At 40.9% G+C, this 21,539-nt stretch overlaps 1 pseudogene; it reads right to left on the bottom strand.

Annotated features, from left to right (window-relative positions):
* Nucleotides 1–617: 617 nt before the first annotated feature.
* Nucleotides 618–735, bottom strand: LOC126337164 (5S ribosomal RNA; annotated as a pseudogene).
* Between the last annotated feature and the right edge of the window lie 20,804 nt (nt 736–21,539).

Here is a 21,539-nt window from a genome sequence, read left to right as displayed (position 1 = left end):
TGAGCAGTCATCACGTGCTCCCCAGATTTTCCCACCCCAGAAGACTTTACAGATTAAAGGCGACGTAGATTGGTAATCTCGTATGAGAAAGCCATAGGATCGTATATATAATGTACCAGGAATGTTTTGTCCATCTATTAAATACAAAAGATTACTGTTAACATACGAAATGTTAGTCAAAAATAAATATTTTGTCATTTGAAGCTATTTCCGTGATCGTTACTTTATTTTCACTACATCTGAAAATAGCGTCACATTTTTAGTATTGATGATTACGCTCCTAAAATCCAAGGTGCTTGGCTCAAGTTTAGCTTACGGTACGTAGCTTTCTGTGACTGCCCCATAGAATATCACAGCGTTATCCGTTGCGACCTTAATAAATTCAATCAGTGAAGGAATTGTTCCTAAAATTTAAGCACTCCGTCTTCAGGCCACAAGTGGCCCATCGGGACCATCCGACCGCCGTGTCATCCTCAGCTGAGGATGCGGATAGGAGGGGCGTGTGGTCATCACACTGCTCTCCCGATCGTTCTGATAGTTTTCTTTGACCGGAGCCGCTACTAGTCGGTCGACTAGGTCCTCTATTGGCATCACGAGGCTGAGTGCACCCCGAAAAATGGCAACAGCACATGGCGGCCCGGATGGGCACCCATCCAAGTGCCGGCCACGCCCGACAGCGCTTAACTTCGGTGATCTCACGGGAACCGGTGTATCCACTGCGGCAAGGTCGTTGCCACGTTTCTAAAATTTAGATGGGCCTAAATCTATTTCAAATAACGGGGAAAAACTTTTCAGAGAAGGTCACGTCGCCAAAGAAAAATAAGAGCGAATGTGGACCGGATATGCCATCACAGCAACCTGGAACAAAAGAAATAATAATAATCAAACGAAGCTCCTGCTAGTGAATGAAAGTAATCCTCCATAGGCTGCCACTCAATGAATAGTAAGAAAACCAGTGGCGAGTTACATCGTTGAAGATATTGTTTCGATCGATTGACACATAATTTAGCAAATCTTAGTGAAACAAATATACAGATTTTCATATTAAAACTTGAAAAATCATCCGGATTACATGTAAATAGTCAAGCATGAAATAATGAACCTTAGTTAACGTAATTTTATACAAACATATCTAGTTATAAATGAAATTAACGATATACCTTTGCTATCCATGGCTTCAGAATGTGTGTCAGGCTTGATTACATTACAAAGTTCACCATTCAGTCAGTATGCCTGAGAGAAGTTGGGCATGAAAGACTCTGCAGCTTTTGTTGAGACGTTAAGTGAATTTGCCGCTGTCCAAAAACAACCAGCAGTTGCATTAGCCACGATTGCCAGGCCTGAGGTCACTGTTAGCTGTAGCAATATTTTGGCAACAGTCGCGTAATCTGTGACATCTCTGGTGCCACTTTTTTAGCCACTGGAAATTCTTATGTCACTGCGTCTTCCGATGTGCAGCATGTAACTGGTTTGTCTTCACTAGTGGTAAGTGGCGGACTTATCTCTGGGAGGGGGGGGAGGGCGATTGTCTTAACTGGGCGCACATCTGTCCCTTTTAGTGCTAGTGCAGTGACCGATTTTCCTGCCAAGTGTCGACGGGTTCTAAGGAATGGTATGTTGGTCACTGGGAACTCAAATAAGGCGAACAGTGGCTTTCAGGAAATGTCTGGTCAGGAAGAAAAGCCAGTTCGTTGACGAGCTCGCATACGAATTTCTTGATTTTCAGTGTCACATGCAGAACTGTACTGTTTACCTCATTAGGTCGGGCGTGCACTACTACATGAAAGCGACTGCACGGGTATCAGAGTACGTGTGGCGAGCACACAATTCTTTATTTGGTTAGAAGAAATGGCCCGTGGGATCTTTGTTGGATTACCTGCTATAGAAAGAACAGGCACGTTACTGTCGGAAGAGAGTGTTCGTCGATAAACCAGTAAGACAAAATGTTGACCCATGATAATATCTCGTAATAAGCCTGGCTTGTTAAAGGCAATTATGCCCACTGTCGTAATCCGTCGTGGGTCGCAACATACTTAACTCTGAATGCCACAATCCCTTTGTAGAAGGCGTGGGATTTGAGGTGCAGATCTGTGACAGCGACAGTTTGATGGTATATCTCCATTATCACAGATTCTACACACCAGATTGAAATGTCGCTTGGTTGCCAATCCCTTATACCAAAAATAATATATATAAGAATGGAAAAAAAAATGTTAAGGGTCTGTCAGATGACGACCAGCTTTAGGAAAGGTGAAGACACAAGAGAGGCACTTCTAACCTGTCGCCTGATAAGGGAAGCAAGTGAGAAAAATCAAGACATGTTCGTAGAATCTGTCGATACAGAAAATGTGTCCGACAATGTGAGCTGGAGAAAAATGTTCGAAATACTCAGGTAAGTATGTGTAAGTTTAGGGACAGATGGGTAGTATAAAATATGCACAAGAACCAACAGGGAAAAATGAAAATAGAAGAACGAAGTGATCGGATTAAAAAGAATGTAGTAAATGGTACAGTATTTCTCTCGTACCGTTCAACTGATGCCTCGAAGAAACAATAGCGGAAATAAAAGGAAGATTGAACAGCGACCGAAATTCAGAGTGAAAGAGTAATAATAATACACTTCGTGAAACTGAGGAAGAATTACAGGACCTATTCATACGAATGAACTGTCTAATGGGCACTACTTTTGGATTGAGAGTAAACCGAAGATAGACGAATGAATTGTGGAGCAGCAAGAATGAGATAAGTGACAAACGTAACATAAAATTTAGGGACTACGAAATAGGCGATGTGAAGGAGTCGTGCGATCTTGTAAGCAAAGTAACTTGTAACACACGAAGCAAGGACCACAAGAAAAGTAGACTAACACGTCTGCACAGGACATTCCTGGTCAAAAGAAACTGTCAAACATCAGCCTTAATTTGAGGAATAATTTTTTTGAGAATATGTGTTTGGAGCACACAGATACCAAGCCCACACAGAAGTACTACATCTAGCCAACAAGGGAAGAAAACTAAGCCTGTTAGAAGCACTGGAGGTAAGCAAGCATTTAGCTCATAATCACCCACTCGTTCTAAATGATCAGTTACAGCTGATCACATTCCTACTTTTAAGCTTCACATGATGGAATCAACCAGCCACACACCCACTGACTGTTACCATGACACATAATGCTACAAAAAATTGAAAACAATACAATCGCATATTCCTAACTTTGAATCCCTCACAAAGTTCAAATTTATAACAATAAAACTTGTAATATTGTGCATTGTATCATGTACTGTGCTTATTGTTGCCCATTGTGTAAATCGTAATTTACAATACAAAACACGTTTGTTGCACAATATAAGTGACTAGTGCTTCGTTAGACATTTCTCAACCAATTTCACGACCACATAAACTAAAGTATCGTAACCATATAACCTGTAATACTGTATTATTGTGTGTTGTAATTACTGTGTTATATAGCCCATTGTGTTAAGTGTAATTTACAGTGTCAAAGAACATGTTTGTTCAACAACATAAATGAAGAGTGCTTAGATTGACAGTTTCACTGCCAATATCAAAAACTCTCAAACTTAAGCGTTATAACTATATTACCTATAATACTGTGTAGTTTAATTATTTATTGTGCTTAATAATGTCCAGCGTGTGAAGCGTAATTTCAACGTTGAAAACAAGTTTTGTGTACAACATTCTGTGAAAGTGGATTGTATCTTTGCTTATAACGTTTGGTTATCTAAGAACTAATGTTCCTTGCAGACGCTAGTCAGTTGTTTCCTGAAGATGGCCCAATAAGCCGAAAAATAGTTAGAAATAAACAAAAATCAGTAAAACAAAAACAGTGTTCTTATTCAACCTCAAATATGGAATTGTTCTACCAAGAAATAACAGAAGAATTCATAAATAAGTTATATAATTAATTAAATTTTTCTCATTTCCAGTTCTGTCAAAAACGAGGTAGCATTTCTCAAGAATCTGAACAAATTTATGGAAGAGTTGCCTATATTGTACCGGCATCTAATTTGTACCACTACTATAAAATTAATACATCTTGTACTGTCCGACATTTGGTGAGGTCTGCGAGAACTTCCGGGAGCCATATGTTATCTACGAATTCTCTGTGTTGAGGAACATACCGTCTGAAGACAACATTGATTTTGTTGCAGTTTCCAACTATCGTTCGTGCATGTGGCGAAGACAGTTTCTGTGTGTGTGTTGTTCTTACCATAAGTTAGTTTAAGTTGTGTAAGTGTAGGGACCGATCACCTCTGCAGTTTGGTCCCTTAGGAATTCATACACATTCGAACATTTTATTATAAGGTAAATGGCCACATAACGTTTTACTTGGGGCTAAATATACATGAAATAGTCTTTGTGTCCAGACAGTTATGAATCTGTATTCGCTGTAGTTCCTTTATAGAAAACTGAGAAAGAAAAAATGGCGACGTTGCTATATAATTTACCGCTACAAGTTTTCAATATAGCAGCACCACAGCTTAAGAAACTTGCACTTATAGTGAACTTTTAAAATGACTGAGTGCAAATAATGTTTGAAAATGATATGGTGAATTTTCTAATGCGTTATTTATTCTAAGTTATTAATTAAATAATTATTTGGTATTACGGTTTTGCAATAGGAAGAAATTATGGAAAGTGGAGCACTAGCTGACCTGCATTTAGCTGTAAGAATATATTTAGAAAGGAATCGTGGATTAAATGAATTTGCAAGCGTATAAAACGTGCCTCAGCCAACAATGAAGAGGACTTTTGAAAATAAAAAAGAAATCCAAACGAGGATATAAAAATTTTTGGCAGCACTAAAGTGCTTTCCAACGAAGTTGAAAATAAATAGGAACAATGTATTCTTACATTTGAAAAGATTACGGTCAGTTTAAACATGCCAGACATTACAAAATTTGCATTCGACACTGCAGAACGAAACGGATTTGCTACATAATTTCAATACAGAAGAAACCATGGCTCGCAGAAAGTGGGATGAACGTGTCCATCCAAGAAATAACGCGAAAACCAAAGGAAACGATGAAAGCTCGTCCAAGTAAAATCAAGACCTAGCCAATGAGCCTCTGAGATAATGAGTCATGCATGAAAAAGAAAAAAAGCTAACAAAAGTACAGGAGCAACAATCTGCAGTCTACGAAAAGAAAATGTTTTGGAGACTCTGCAGGAAAACCACCACAGAAACTCATTCGCAAAACAGTATAGTGAGTAGTGTCAGGAAGATGGAATGGAAAAAATGATATGATGCATGAAATATGAAATATGGATCCATACAAAGTGTGCATGGGGAAAGTGGAAGGAGGAAAAAGTCGTCGTGCGATGCGTGCAGATAGTGATGTAGGCAATAAAATATGGAAATTCACGTAGACTAGTATACATCTTTAAGCTCAAAGATACAGTTTATAAGTGTGGTACAAGTTACGCACCCATTACTAAGTATTAGGAAGCCAAATAACTAGTTGCAGCACTTCTAGCTGTTCGAAAATTGGCTGTAGTACTTTCATGTTTCTCAGAATTCCCATTAATTAAATCAGATACCGAGGAGAAAATCCTGCAGTTAAGAATGGTGTTGTTTAAATAATTTTGTAACTTATTGCTTAGGAGGTAATACACGAAATCTCAGAAGTGGTCCAATTCACGCAACTCCAACCCACTCTTTCTGTTGTCTGGCTGTTTATTACTAATTTTCTGAGAACTAGTTTCTATCCGCTGACAGTCACAATTTTTATTGTCTTTGAAGATATTAACAGATTACATAATAGCTGTAGCTGATAAATCTTGTTCCATAGTTTAAAGTATGTTCTCGCTCTAAGCAACCACAATACAATCATCTGCAAAGAATAATGTCATAGGATAATTCCTTCCGGTGAAATCATAAATATGAAAACCTAATATACTTATCCATTGCCTCAGCACGTCGTCAATACAAATATTAAAAATTATCCTATTTCCAAAATTTATCCTGGTCTTAGATTTTCTATTTACGAACGTCTTGAGTTATTACAACATGAGAAGAAAATGACTCAGTAGTGTAACGAAATTAAGCTTTAAAATGCTGTATAACATAGTTACGTCACATCCTGATCCATAAAGGAAGAAACCGGATCTCGCAGATCTACTTTCCATAATTTTGACCTTGAATTTCGATTATTTATACTCAAAAGAACCCGTTTTACTTTGAAATTTAGGGAAAGTAAAAACGTCACAGCTTGGCAACAAACACCAAAAGAACATAAAACACTAAAACTTCCGTAAATAAATTCGTAAATTATTAAGGGCATAGATATAATTTTGATGAGTTATAACTGTAAGAAACAAATAAACTCGCATGTGGTCATGAATATGTCGTAATATGACCTCTTATTGAATGTAAACTCATGTTTAAGGAGCTCACAGCTGTCAGATTCGAAATTTCCATCTATAGCGTGTCTTGCACCAATTAGTGCATAACTGTGATTAGTTGGCGCTGACAGTTTAATGGCGGACGCTGCAACGTATGCTGGCTGACAGATATCACGACCAAAAGACGTAAACACGGCTGATAAAACACTGTCCACATACATGAAAGCAAACCCTCCTAACGAATGCGTAGCACACGTATAGTAGCAACTACGATAAAACAAATGAATAACAGAGAGAAAGTGAAAGAGTGGACTCAACAATGTCAACACCGATTTACGAACTCATTCTGCAGAAACTATCTTTTTGTACGGAAAGTAAATACTGAGAAAAGTTAGTTACAAAAGAAAAAGAAATTGCAACTGAAACTGTTTGAAATGCCTTGAGTCTTTGTGGAGTAGAGCACTTGACGTTCCAACTTATATGGGTGTCTAATCGTTGTGACATCAACGGCAAATCGTTGATGCTGGCTGTGTAATAACGGTAGACATGTAACTGCAATGAATACATCCTCTTGCTTAGTATATGATGTTCCATGCACTACTATTATCTCCTTGGCGTTTCTTTGGTCACAGGCTAGTCGGACGTAGTCGGTGATGTGTAGATTCAGTTTCGTATGTACACGATCACTATTTTCCATAAACAAACGTTTCTAACGTGCCGTACACAATTTTAAAATGGTATGCTATTCAATTGCACCGGCTGATCGCGATATTACAGTCCGTGCGCTTTTCGCAATCACGATCGCAAATTCACATTTCCGGCGAAATCAATGGCACACGTCACGCATCGTTTGCTACCGCTACCGCGACAGTTAACGTTTCAACGCGCATAGCAGCTCATTAGGTTGCACACGAGGTAATAAATTCGAAGTTCATTAGTTCGTGCAACTCAATTACGTGCAAAGCAATTCGAGTAAGCATTGTGACTGCTGTTTACGAGGCTCATAGTATTCGCAGTCTAAAGTTTCGTTTCATAATGTCCAAGTCGAAATTTGGTTTATACCGCGACCTAAAATCAAACACGCAGCCATAAATTTTCGTGTGCTTCTGTCTAGCGATTACACAACATAAACTGCTCGTACGTCACGACACAGTACAGTGAGGAACGTAGAATAAGAACTGCACACCTTCTCATTGGCACTGTTCGATTGCAACTATCGATATCACTCTCACATGCCAGTTCATACAACAGTGCTGCATATTACATTTACAGGGTGTTTCAAAAATGACCGGTATATTTGAAACGGCAATAGAAACTAAACGAGCAGCGATAGAAATACACCGTTTGTTGCAATATGCTTGGGACAACAGTACATTTTCAGGCGGACAAACTTTCGAAATTACAATAGTTACAATTTTCAACAACAGATGGCGCTGCAAGTGATATGAAAGATATAGAAGACAACGCAGTCTGTGGGTGTGCCATTCTGTACGTCGTCTTTCTGCTGTAAGCGAGTGCTGTTCACAACGTTCAAGTGTGCTGTGGACAACATGGTTTATTCCTTAGAACAGAGGATTTTTCTGGTGTTGGAATTCCACCGCCTAGAACACAGTGTTGTTCCAACAAGACGAAGTTTTCAACGGAGGTTTAATGAACCAAAGCACCGAAAAGCGATACAATAAAGGATCTGTTTGAAAAATTTCAACGGACTGGGAACGTGACGGATGAACGTGCTGGAAAAGTAGGGCGATCGCATACGCCAACCATAGAGGGCAACGCGCAGCTAGTGCAGCAGGTGATCCAACTGCGGCCTTGGGTTTCCGTTCGCCGTGTTGCAGCTGCGGTCCAAATGACGCCAACGTCCACGTATCGTCTCATGCGCCAGAGTTTACACCTCTATCCATACAAAATTCAAACGTGGCAACCCCTCAGCGCCGCTACCATTGCTGCACGAGAGACATTCGCTAACGATATAGTGCACAGGATTGATGATGGTGATATGCATGTGGGCAGCATTTGGTTTACTGACGAAGCTTATTTTTACCTGGACGGCTTCGTCAATAAACAGAACTGGCGCATATGGCGAACCGAAAAGGCCCATGTTGCAGTCCCATCGTTCCTGCATCCTCAAAAAGTACTGGTCTGGGCCGCCATTTCTTCCAAAGGAATCATTGACCCATTTTTCAGATCCGAAACGATTACTGCATCACGCTATCTGGACATTCTTCGTGAATTTGTTGCGGTACAAACTGCCTGAGACGACACTGCAAACACCTCGTGGTTTATGCAAGATGGTGCCCGGCCACATCGCACGGCCGACCTCTTTAATTTCCTGAATGAATATTTCGATGATCGTGTGATTGCTTTGGGCTATCCGAAACATACAGGAGGCGGCGTGGATTGGCCTCCCTATTCGCCAGACATGAACCCCTGTGACTTCTTTCTGTGGGGACACTTGAAAGACCAGGTGTACCGCCAGAATCCAGAAACAATTGAACAGCTGGAGCAGTACATCTCATCTGCATGTGAAGCCATTCCGCCAGACACGTTGTCAAAGGTTTCGGGTAATTTCATTCAGAGACTACGCCATATTATTGCTACGCATGGTGGATATGTGGAAAATATGGCACTATAGAGTTTCCCAAACCGCAGCGCCATCTGTTGTTGACAATTGTAACTACTGTAATTTCGAAAGTTTGTCTGCCTGAAAATGTACTGTTGTCCCAAGCATATTGCAACAAACGGTGTATTTCTATCACTGCTCGTTTAGTTTGTATTGCCGTTTCAAATATACCGGTCATTTTTAAACACCCTGTAGTTTTACATAGCGCATTAAATATAAGCATTACAAAGAAAATGAAATACGCTTTGAATTTTTTGCGTAGTCAGTTAAAAGAAGACTCATGTAGCAATACAAACAGAGCAAAACAACTACGATCGTGAATTCACAGTTCTGGAGAAAACAGAGCCACACGTCACAACCAGTTTGCGGGTCTCCACGGTGACAGTTAATGTTTTAACGTGCGCGGCAGTTCAATAAATTGCACACGAGATAATAAATTCAGAGTACATCAGTTCTGCAACTCAGTTACGTGTAAAACAGCTCGGTTCTAGCCACGACAACCACAGCCCATTCGGGTAAGCATTGTGACTGCTGTTTTATAGTACTCAATGAAGATCACTCACGTTTACATGCGACACATCTTCCGAAAAAGAAAAACACAATTTCGAAAACCGTTTTTCGATGTAGTGTTTGTTAAGGTCTAAAACGGATTTGCTAGGTCAGTTAAATAAGGCGTCTGTAAATCAGCAGTTCTAGCCTCTGATTTAGTCACTAGAGTTGCTATGTCTGCTCACTTTAATGTTAGAAGTAGACAGCTTGATTCACGGTCAATATTTCTATCTCTCCTTCACTGCATGACAAGTCACCCCATCCACCATATTATTAAAATATTTGGAAAACAAAGACGTAATCTCACTGACGTATTTACATATAAGCCTACTAGGCAGGGACCTAAAAGCAGCACCTTAATGGGGGCGGCATTCTTTGCTCTATACTCATTTTAAGCTTTTACGTTTTAAAATAACTGCGCTTACAAACGAAAAAATTTTTTAATATTGTTAAACAACTTGCTAGTTTAATAAGCCTTAAGAATGAAATTCGACAATACAAGCTTGGAAATACACATAGTTTACTTGGTAACTGAATGGAAATGTAAGATTGGGTTTCTGTCTGGTATGATCTTCATGATTGTTCAAAATATTTTGAAGTAAGCTGTCAGGACGGCAATCTACACTACAATGTTTGAAACCCTATTACTCGGAGAAAGTTGTCGGCTTCTACATAACCCTACCATGTTTTCCCCATGACAATATCGGGACCCCTGAAAAGCTGTGATAAACTAATCAGTATTTTCTTAAATACTGTAACGTGTGTGGGCCTCAGTATGTAAAACCCGATTCTATTTAAATTTCTTGTAGAAATTACGGAAAAGTATTAAACCCTCCATCACTGTAATTAAAGTGAAAGCTCTGTGGTCTTCAATATCTGAGCTTTGATTCAATGACACCCGTTTGACAAAACGTGTTGATACTGGGAATTATTTACTATACGAAAAGAACATAAGCAGAATAACTAATAGTGTGTGAAATACACTTCACAACAGTTTAAAAAATTTATTTATTTATTTATTTATTTACTTAGTTACTTTTTTGGCGAAAAAAGAAGATGAAACCAACTTTCGTTTGTCTCATGTATTGTGCTGCAGCCTACACGAGATCAAATTTCAACTCTGTGCAATCGGATAGTACGTGGCGTTGCAACTTTTATATTAAACTTTTTAACTAAGCTTTTTTTCTTCGAGGAAAGGTTATTTTTATTTTATGTTGGAACAATAGGTGCATTTGTGTGTAGGCATAACTGTAGTGTTCACACAAATGACAACACACCACATCAACTGTCAACAAAACTACTTAAACTTTGCAGTTTGTCTTCAGTGGCCACAGAAACCACTAAAATGTTATGAGAATAAGTGGGATAAGAGTCGGTCCAGCACACCTCACTGAAAGAAATTGCAAAAATTATTTGCTTTAAATTAGAAAGATAGTGTCAAGAATATTCAGAACGTATTTGCGGCCGAGCTAAAATTCCGGTGACACGGAAAACAGAAGCCAAAAATGAACTCCCGTTTTGTTTCCGAGACGAATTCCAGCCGGCACGTGCGCTTCTTCTGTTCACAGAGAACAAATGAACAGGCGACAATGAAATTAAATTGTTCTGGCTGACCGAGGTGACCGAGCGGTTCTAGGCGCTACAGTCGGGAACCGCGTGACCGCTACGGTCCCAGTTCGAATCCTGCCTCGGGCATGGAAGTGTGTGATGTCCTTAGGTTAGTTAGGCTTAAGTAGTTCTAAGTTCTAGGGGACTGAAGACCTCAGAAGTTAAGTCCCATGGTGCGCAGAGCCATTTTTAAATTATTCTGCATTGTCGTTCTTTCATAGCACAGTTACGTCGAGTAATCCGATTTGATCAGTTCATCGCTTCGTGTTAAATGGAAAAATCTTTGTGTGCTCGTGTGCAGTGTTTAAAGTAAAAAGCTTTGTGCTTATGTGTGATTGGAACTGTATACAGTCTTTCTTTATTTGCTATTACAAATTTTATCTTTTGTTGTGACTGTTGGTTGATAATTTTGTAAGTGCTTTAACATGAATAACAGTGGAATAAGCAAACGTGCAAAATTCAGTGGGTCGGCATTTCGGAAATTATCGAAGGAAAGGCGAGAACGAGAAGCCAATGTTCTAAAAACTCTTCGCAGAGTAGATAAATTTTTCGCAAAAAATGTTGCTGGTTTGACTTCGAGTTCAAGTAGTACGGACGATACTTTTGGCACTGCAGCTTTTGTAAAAGAAGTAAATGCAGACAAAACAAAAGTTAAAAATTAAAAAAAGCAAATTGTTCCTGATTTCGAGTTTCATGAAGAACTAAGTGTCGAGTCAGATATTACAAAAAGAAATAACCTCATTAGTGAAGATCCTGCAGACTAGTGTGTCAATGAATCAACAATTGTAATGGTTCAAAAATGGTTCAAATGGCTCTGAGCACTATGGGACTTAACATCTATGGTCATCAGTCCCCTAGAACTTAGAACTACTTAAACCTAACTAACCTAAGGACACCACACAACACCCAGTCATCACGAGGCAGAGAAAATCCCTGACCCCGCCGGGAATCGAACCCGGGAACCCCGGCGTGGGTAGCGAGAAGGCCACCGCACGACCACGAGCTGCGGACAAAATTGTAATGGGGATTTTTTAAATTCTCGAATATCAATAGGCGATAAAACCAGATATTTGAACAAAAATGTATTTTACCGTATACTTTTAAATGGTCAATCAACTTTGCATGATTTTCTAGTATACTCCTGTAGCACCGGTGTTGTTTCTTGTGCACCATGTCAACTGTTCGGAGGTAAGCCCGCGATTGCTGCTAATGGTATAGCAGATTGGAAAAATATTTCTAATATTTTATCTCATCATGAGAATTCACTTGAACACAAAACTTCTGAGTTATCATTCTTAACAAGAAAAAGTCATATGGCACAATAGACAACATTTTCAAGTCGTATTTTGAGACAGAGGAAATATACTAGCACAGTGTGTTGAAAAGGGCGTTTGTAGTAGTGAAGAAGCTAACAAGTTCTCGACATGCCCTACGTGGACACGTTAGAGATTCCATTCATTACATGACGGTCAATGAATGATGTCTCTTGAACTTATAGCCGAGTTTGACCTTTTCTCGCTGAGCACATTGAACGATATGGATATCCAGGACAGGGACATGCATGTTAAAACAGGCCACATATTTCTGTGTAATAGTAGATTCTACTGCGGACGTTTCACACGTTGATCGATAATCTTTCATATTGAAATATGTGAACGAGAATGGTGAACCTGTTGAACGTTTCCTTCTGTTTTTACCAAACCCAGACAGAAGCCCGAAAACTTAGTTGAGGCAGTACTAAAAGTCCTGTCTACAAATTCCATTGATATTACTGACTGTAGAGGCCAGTCATATGTCAACGCATGCAATATGTGAGGAACCTACACTGGTTTGCAGGCACGCTTTAAAGAAAGAAATCCGAAAGAGCATTACGTGCCTTGTGCAGCACATTCTTTGAAGTTAGTTGGCACTAGTGCTGCAAACTGATGTCGGGAAGAACGTTCGTTTTTCTATGTAGTGCAAAACCTTTATAGTTTTTTCTCTGCTTCTACACAGCGCTGGAAAAAACTTCTTTCTTTAATGAAATCAGGAAGCAAAATAGCAAAACGTTTATCGAAAGCTCTTTGGTCAGCAAGAGAGGAAGCTCGTGTAAGTCTATATGAAAAGTGGGAGGGCGTTATCAATTCCCTCAAACATATTGCCAATAATACATCTGAGAAACCACTTGTGCGAAATGAGGCTTCAGCTTTATTGAATCAACTCAGCATACTAGAAACAGTATTAATTATGACAAATTGGAAGGACATACTCCAGAGATTTAATAGTGTAAATATGAAATTGCAAAGTGTAAATATTGATACTAAAATAGTGCATGAATTATATAAATCACTTGTAGGATTTATAGCATCTATTCGTGGCATATTAGACTATTATGAAAATAAATCCATGGAGACTGTGACTGATATAGGCTGTGAATTCACCTACAAAACACCAAGAAAACGCAAACTTCATGATGACGAAGAAGCAAGCGGACGCTGAATAAGATTTTATTACTGGAATGGAAAAATTTAGAGTCGAAGAAACATTCCTCCCAGTACTTGACAACTTGTACCCCGAATTAGTGAAAGCTATAGAACACTGTTGGACTCCTTCACGTGCAGCAAAACTCCAAGGGTCCTTCCCTAGTGAATGTCTACATTTCACGGAACTTTAGAAATATTCTGAGATCATAACGAACCATCGAAATCAGTAAATATTTACAAAAAGAGAGGTTACAGTCCGTGTTTCCGAATGTTGACATTGCTCTTAGAATATTTCTATGAAGGGCACTTGCAAATTGTTTAGCAGAACGCTCGTTTTCGGCTCTTAAAAGACTGAATTCGTACCTACGTTCTACGTTGCCTGAGGAGAGATTGAACGCCTTGTCCATTCTTCACATCGAAGCTGAACTCTCAACTGATAACCGTCTGAACTATGAAGATATGATCCACGAGTTTTCTGCCGTCAAAGCCAGACTCAAACTTGGCTGACTGGTGAGTTTGTTTATTTATTCATTTTAGTTTTAAAAATTTAAGATTATAATGTGATTTTTATTATAACTTAGAGCACATTCATTGGATTTACAAACTACGTAATACCTGTTTATTTTACAATTGCTGATAGCAGAACGCGGAACTAAACCTCGTTTACGTGCAGACGAGACCGAAGGCGCCGGACAATACTAATCAATACCCGATTGTCCCAGGCTGCTCGGCGCTGTACAGTGAAGTCATACTGATACTGTAGTATATTACAACTGATGCCTATTCTTGCCTTCTGCTGAAATGTATAGTTACCACGGAAATAAACGTTATTGGAGAGTACGCTCTGATGAAAAAGTGTTAAAAAAATAACGTAGTTCAGTTCTGTCAATAAATACGTAAAATCTTTGTTAAAACCGTTAGGAAGATCTATGGCGACAGCAGATACAGTGCAAAACTGTTCAGGTATTGTGTACACTTATTATGCAGCATCTAGCTACGTAATGCATTACACGTTAACTATTAGATAATAGAACAAATTTGATTTTTCCACACTAGTCTGTAAAATTATGTAATAGCAAATCCAGTTCTCTGTTGTTTGTCTGTATTTAGGTATTAGTTCGTGCACAGAAATCTCTATTTTATTTTCATTTCTTTCGCTTTCCTTTAGATTCACGTATTAACACCGAACCCGTTTTTTATCTTCTACGCATTCAGGTTATTAGATCGTAAAACGACACTTTAATTTTGAACGCATCTCTGTAAAAGTACGTATTGATTTCTAATGTATGACACGTTCGCTTCAATTTTTAGATCGTAACATAAATTATTTATTCTCGTTTTCAACGGTTTCGTGTGAAAGAACATATTAAAAGTGAATGTATAACAAAAACCCGTTGTCTCCTACGCGCTCTGCTGAATTTTTAGGCCATAAAAGAAAAGTTATTTTCCTTGTGTTCGTTTCTGTTGTCTTTCGACAGAAGAATGTGATAACTCAATGCATTTTTAAGTTTATTTCATGCGCTGCCGTACACCAAGTACAGTTCAGGAACCATATTACATTTTGATTGAGCGCGACTAGATGGCTGAAGCGTCCTTCAGAACAACGAATAGCAAAGTGCGCAAACAGCTCACAGCGCTCCCACCCGAAACGTCAATTGTGAAGTGATCGGGTGATACTTATTATTTAAAACATATTTTTTTTTTTGAAGGGACACACATAATATGGTGTGCCTAAGGGCGCAAAATTTTTAAATCCGCTACTGCATAATCTAATAGGCCAAGCACGTTTGAAAAACGGTTGTGCGTTCACATGGAGCGAAAATCGATTGTGGAAGTTGAAAACCGGCAGCTAGAAATGGATTTATAGAATCGATTTTGGAGTGTTTACATTACCAACCAGAAGCGTTATTGGTAAATCGGTTTACGACATACGGGTTGCGGAGCGCATGTAAACTTAGTAACAGTATTCACAGTCTGACATTTCGCTCCATAACGTCCGCGTCGAAATTTACTTTATGCCGCAATCGAAAACTACGAACGCGGCCACAAATTTTCGTGTGCTTCTGTCTAGCTCGATTATTACACAACGTAAACCACATGTATGACACGATTACGCACCTTCTCGATGTCACTGTTCGACTGCACAATCGATATCGATATTGCATCCCAGTTCATATAACAGTGCTGCACATCACATTTAGTTTTACAAAGCGTATTGCACATAAGCATTACAAACAAAATGAAATACACGTTGAAATTTTTCGATACTCATATAAAAGGAGATTCATTTGGCAATACCAATAAAGCATATTGCAGAACAAAAGAAAAAAGTATTCTGGGCTATAAAAGACACAATTACAGAATAAAAAGGAAGCACACGAATACAAAGAAGAAAAAATTTAGCGATAATAATTAGCAATATCTTCACAAACTTATGTGCCAGAACCTAGCCTCTCGCAAGCTTTGCTGTTAACAGTCGATCTAGCCAGGTACGACTCACGAGTTGACATTGTTTCTTCACACACATTGTCCTTGAAATACAAGTTCCATGGCTCGGGTGCTGGTTTTACATTCGTATTGAAATCACTTTCTCATTCTTCTTCATGACTTGAGGGGTGACGTCAGGGCATGACTTTTGGCTTACCCTTGGCTCACTTTTGTACCTCCAGGTACTCGTTCTGACACATTACCTTCTTCTCAACAATGAAGGAAATAGGACAAGGTTAAATAATGTGAACGCAGGAAGTATAAATGCTGCTATGTTGGTTGCTCATTTCTCTGGATATCCGCAGGTGCTGGGGCCACCACAATGCTATTTCTTTCCTATCGCCTCGGGGTATGTGAATGTTCGGGGATTATTTCAAGGTTTCTAATGGCAGTGGTGAACTTTATCGGTATCCCAGTCAGACGTTAAACACCTACAACTGAACAGTGACACCCCACACCTGGTATACACCCGTACAGCTTTGCCTAGCAGTGCATACCCCCTTTGCGTAATGAATGACCACCAGTTACTTAGAATAAAAAACGAAAACAAGTCATGACAGACCGGCGCAGCGGTGGATTTGACCAGAGGGCTGCTATTAAACAGTTAACCTGGTCACCTGCTCTGCGCTTTGCCAATTTTCCGAACTGATTTAGAGGACAGATGCCAGTAATTCGCTAGTAATTTCCCTCTAAACGGCGGGACACTCAATCAGAGCGGGGCCAATTTTCCCAGCGTCGCAGGCGAGAAAGTATTTCCTACCGTTTCTCGATTTATGTTATTAGCTCCGCAAATGCTATGTCCATTCCGAAAATTAGCGCTGAGTTACTCTTCGTCGCGGCCCCGAAAGCTGTAATTCCTGGCGAATTTCATAAATGGCGGAATTAATGAAGAGCCAGTTAGGCGCTACTTACAATTCTGCTCGGGATCTACATCTCTAAGAACTTCTCACTGATTACAAACGCAGCGCTATAGGGATTGACTGATTTTAGACCATATAGTTGTTACGAAAATTACGTTCCCTACTTTATCCCAGATAAATTACGGGCAATTAGAGCATATCATACAACAGTTAAATAAAGGCAATTATTGTTGCTGAGGTAACTTTCCACCACGTGGAATGCAATTATAAGCGGCGATCAAAAATTTTCCGTATGATGTCGCCGCTGCAGCGTATATTGCAGTATAGTGCTCCACCGAAGCGAGCATACGAGGGGTGTTTGAACAGTCCGTGCAAAAATAAAAACTGCTTACGTGTTTGGGGTAAACTTTTATTTTTCGACATAGTCCCCTTTTAGACTTCGTCCAACGCTGTTCTAATTTGTTGATCCCTTTCGAATAATAGGAACTGTCCAAGTCTGCAAAATAGCTACTAATTGCTGCAATCACCTCCTCTTTTAATAAAATCTTCGTCCCGCCAGCCATTTTTTCAAATTTGGGAACAAATAGTAGTCCGAGGGAGCCAAGTCTGAAGAATAGGGGGGGATGTGAAACGCGTTGGATTCCTATTTCCATTAATTTTGCGACCACAACTACTGATGTGTGTGATGGTGCATTGTTGTGATGGAAAAGGACTTTTTACGGTCAAATCGCCGGCGTTTTTCTTACAGCTCGGTTTTCAAACGGTCCAGTAGCGATGAATAATATACACCTGTAATAGTTTTACCCTTTTCCAGATAGTCAATGAGGATTATCCCTTGCGAATCCTAAAAGACAGTCGCCATAATTTTTCCGGCCGAAGGAATGGTCTTCGCCATTTTTGGTGCAGATTCTCCCTTGGCAACCCATTGTTTAGATTGTTGTTTGCTCTCAGGAGTATAGTAATGTATCCATGTTTCATCCACAGTGACGAAACGATGCTTAAAGTCCTGTGGATTCTTCCTGAACAGGTGCAAACCATCCTTGCAACACTTCACACGATTCCGTTTTTGGTCAAGCGTGAGCAATCACGGTACCCGTCTTACGGACAGTTTTCTCATCTCCAAATATTAATGCAAAATATTATGTACCTGTTCATTCGAGATGCCTACAGCACTAGAATCACACGCACCTTAACTATTCTGTCATCCATCACCATATCATGGATTTTATCAATGATTTCTGGAGTCGTAACCTCCACAAGGCGTCCACAACGTTCAGCATCACTTGTGCCCATATGGCCACTACTGAAAATTTTGAAACCACTTATAAGCTGTTCTAGGTGCAGCCTCACCATAATGTTTATCAAGCTCCATAAAGTAATGTTTAATCACGGCACGAAATTCTTTTTCGTCCATTTTTTGACAATCACTCGACTTCAATGATTCACATGATTGCCAAAGACAAATAGACCAATATGGCTGAAACTTGGTGTGCGTTCTTTCCAAAGATGCCACTAACTAAACATGACCTCGATACGTGCCGGTGGTGCCATCTTTCGGACTATGCACTGACTTTTCAAATGCCCCTCGTATAAGCACCATCATGTAGACAATGGATTAGTGTGGTATTGGTGTCATTCCGAAGTTCATGCTGCAAATCCGAAAACGCGCACTATGGCGTCGTTATTACCAGATGCGTCCCAACAGCACCATTGTGATGTTACTCTTTATTTGGCTGCGAAGGACAAACACTGGTAGACATCAATTTGAGAGACATCCACCGGGCCAGCATGTCTGTCGAAAACCAGCGTTGTGCAAATGGTGCTCGTTTCATAATAACGCACGTCTCCACATCGTAAATGTAGTAACGCCAACTTATGCCAGTTCAAGCAGGAGACACTAGAGCACATGCCCTATGGTTCTGAACTTTCCCCAAGCGATTATCCCTCCTTCGGTCCCTTAGAAAATGCCTTGAAGGGTCGAAGATTCCTGCCGGCCAAGGATGTGGGGCAGGTAGTTACAGATTTCTTCGAGCAGCAGCACAAAGTGTTTTGCAAATGGGTATCTTCAGCCTGGTACGTCCGTGGGTTGATTGCGTCAATGCTCACGGCGACTTTGCCTGATTGGCATACCGAATCTAGACTGTAGAAAATTTTGGATCACCCCATATACATTTCTGATGGCGGAAGACTACTTCATGGTGGTGATCACCAGACTTTGCCACAATGTCCTCAATTAAATAACTAACAGCCAAATAATATCACATGCAGGAAAAGTAACTGACACTGAAGATAGTGACCTGTTGATTGGATATACACTCCTGGAAATTGAAATAAGAACACCGTGAATTCATTGTCCCAGGAAGGGGAAACTTTATTGACACATTCCTGGGGTCAGATACATCACATGATCACACTGACAGAACCACAGGCACATAGACACAGGCAACAGAGCATGCACAATGTCGGCACTAGTACAGTGTATATCCACCTTTCGCAGCAATGCAGAGAGATCGTAGAGATGCTGGATGTAGTCCTGTGGAACGGCTTGCCATGCCATTTCCATCTGGCGCCTCAGTTAGACCAGCGTTCGTGCTGGACGTGCAGACCGCGTGAGACGACGCTTCATCCAGTCCCAAACATGATCAATGGGGGACAGATCCGGAGATCTTGCTGGCCAGGGTAGTTGACTTACACCTTCTAGAGCACGTTGGGTGGCACGGGATACATGCGGACGTGCATTGTCCTGTTCAAACAGCAAGTTCCCTTGCCGGTCTAGGAATGATAGAACGATGGGTTCGATGACGGTTTGGATGTACCGTGCACTATTCAGTGTCCCCTCGACGATCACCAGAGGTGTACGGCCAGTGTAGGAGATCGCTCCCCACACCATGATGCCGGGTGTTGGCCCTGTGTGCCTCAGTCGTATGCAGTCCTGATTGTGGCGCTCACCTGCACGGCGCCAAACAAGCATACGACCATCATTGGCACCAAGGCAGAAGCGACTCTCATCGCTGAAGACGACACGTCTCCATTCGTCCCTCCATTCACGCCTGTCGCGACACCACTGGAGGCGGGCTGCACGATGTTGGGGCGTGAGCGGAAGAAGGCCTAACAGTGTGCGGGACCGTAGCCCAGCTTCATGGAGACGGTTGCGAATGGTCCTCGCCGATACCCCAGGAGCAACAGTGTCCCTAATTTGCTGGGAAGTGGCGGTGCGGTCCCCTACGGCACTGCGTAGGATCCTACGGTCTTGGCGTGCATCTGTGCGTCGCTGCGGTCCGGTCCCAGGTCGACGGGCACATGCACCTTCCGCCGACCACTGGCGACAACATCGATGTACTGTGGAGACCTCACGCCCCACGTGTTGAGCAATTCGTCGGTACGTCCACCCGGCCTCCCGCATGCCCACTATACGCCCTCGCTCAAAGTCCGTCAACTGCACATACGGTTCACGTCCACGCTGTCGCGGCATGCTACCAATGTTAAAGACTGCGATGGAGTTCCGTATGCCACGGCAAACTGGCTGACACTGACGGCGGCGGTGCACAAATGCTGCGCAGCTTGCGCCATTCGACGGCCAACACCGAGTTTCCTGGTGTGTCCGCTGTGCCGTGCGTGTGATCATTGCTTGTACAGCCCTCTCGCAGTGTCCGGAGCAAGTATGGTGGGTCCGACACACCGGTGTCAATGTGTTCTTTTTTCCATTTCCAGGAGTGTATATCTATTTTTAGTCACCAGTCTTCTGATTGGTTTAATGTGAACTCCTCCAAATTCCTCTCTTGTGCCACCCTCTTCTTCTCAGAGCAGCATTTACATGATACGTCCTTAATCATTCGTTGTATGTACGCCAGTCTGTGCCTTCGCCTACAGTCTGTACCTTTATATAACTACCAAGGAAATTATTCCCTGACGTCTTACCACATGTTTTATCATCTTGTCCTTCGTTCTGGCCAGTGTTTTCAAAATCTTTCCTTTTTGGTTGACTGTGAAGGGAAACTCTTCATTCCTTGCCCCATCTGGCGGCCTAACTTTCCACGCTTCTCAAACGATTTGATTCTCTTCTTTTCCTATTTTCCCACAGTCCATTTCCACACAAAGCTGCGCTCAGTGCGTGTATTCTCAAAAGGTTTCTTTCTGAAGTTAAGGTCGATGTTTAATATTTTCTTTTGGCCAGAAATGCCCCTTTTGCCTAAATCTGTTTCTTTTCTTTGGTCCTCCTTGCTTCATCTCTTACAAGTTACTATGCTTCCATGTCCGCAAAATTCCTTCACAACTCCCTGTTTCGTAGTCCACAAGTTTTATGGTAAGTTTATCACTAACCTCATGTCTGCCACTCCGCACTTCCTTCGCCCAACTTTTGTTTGCCCTCAATTCAAATATGATGCTCATTAGACAGATCATTCCATTGAACTTTTAATTCTTCCTCACCTTCAAACAACATGCTACATCCGCATCTACATCCATATTCCGTGGAAAGGATTTTCGGTATGCCTCTGTGTGGGCTCTAATCTCTCTTATTTTATCCCCATGGTCTCTTCACGAGATATACGTAGGAGGTAGCAATATACTGCTTGACTCCTCGGTGAA

The sequence above is a fragment of the Schistocerca gregaria genome, chromosome 2 (assembly GCF_023897955.1).
Source record: "Schistocerca gregaria isolate iqSchGreg1 chromosome 2, iqSchGreg1.2, whole genome shotgun sequence".
Classification (NCBI taxonomy): Eukaryota; Metazoa; Arthropoda; class Insecta; order Orthoptera; family Acrididae; genus Schistocerca; species Schistocerca gregaria.
Note: the sequence above shows the minus strand (reverse complement) of the source record. Positions and strands in the feature narration are given on the sequence as shown.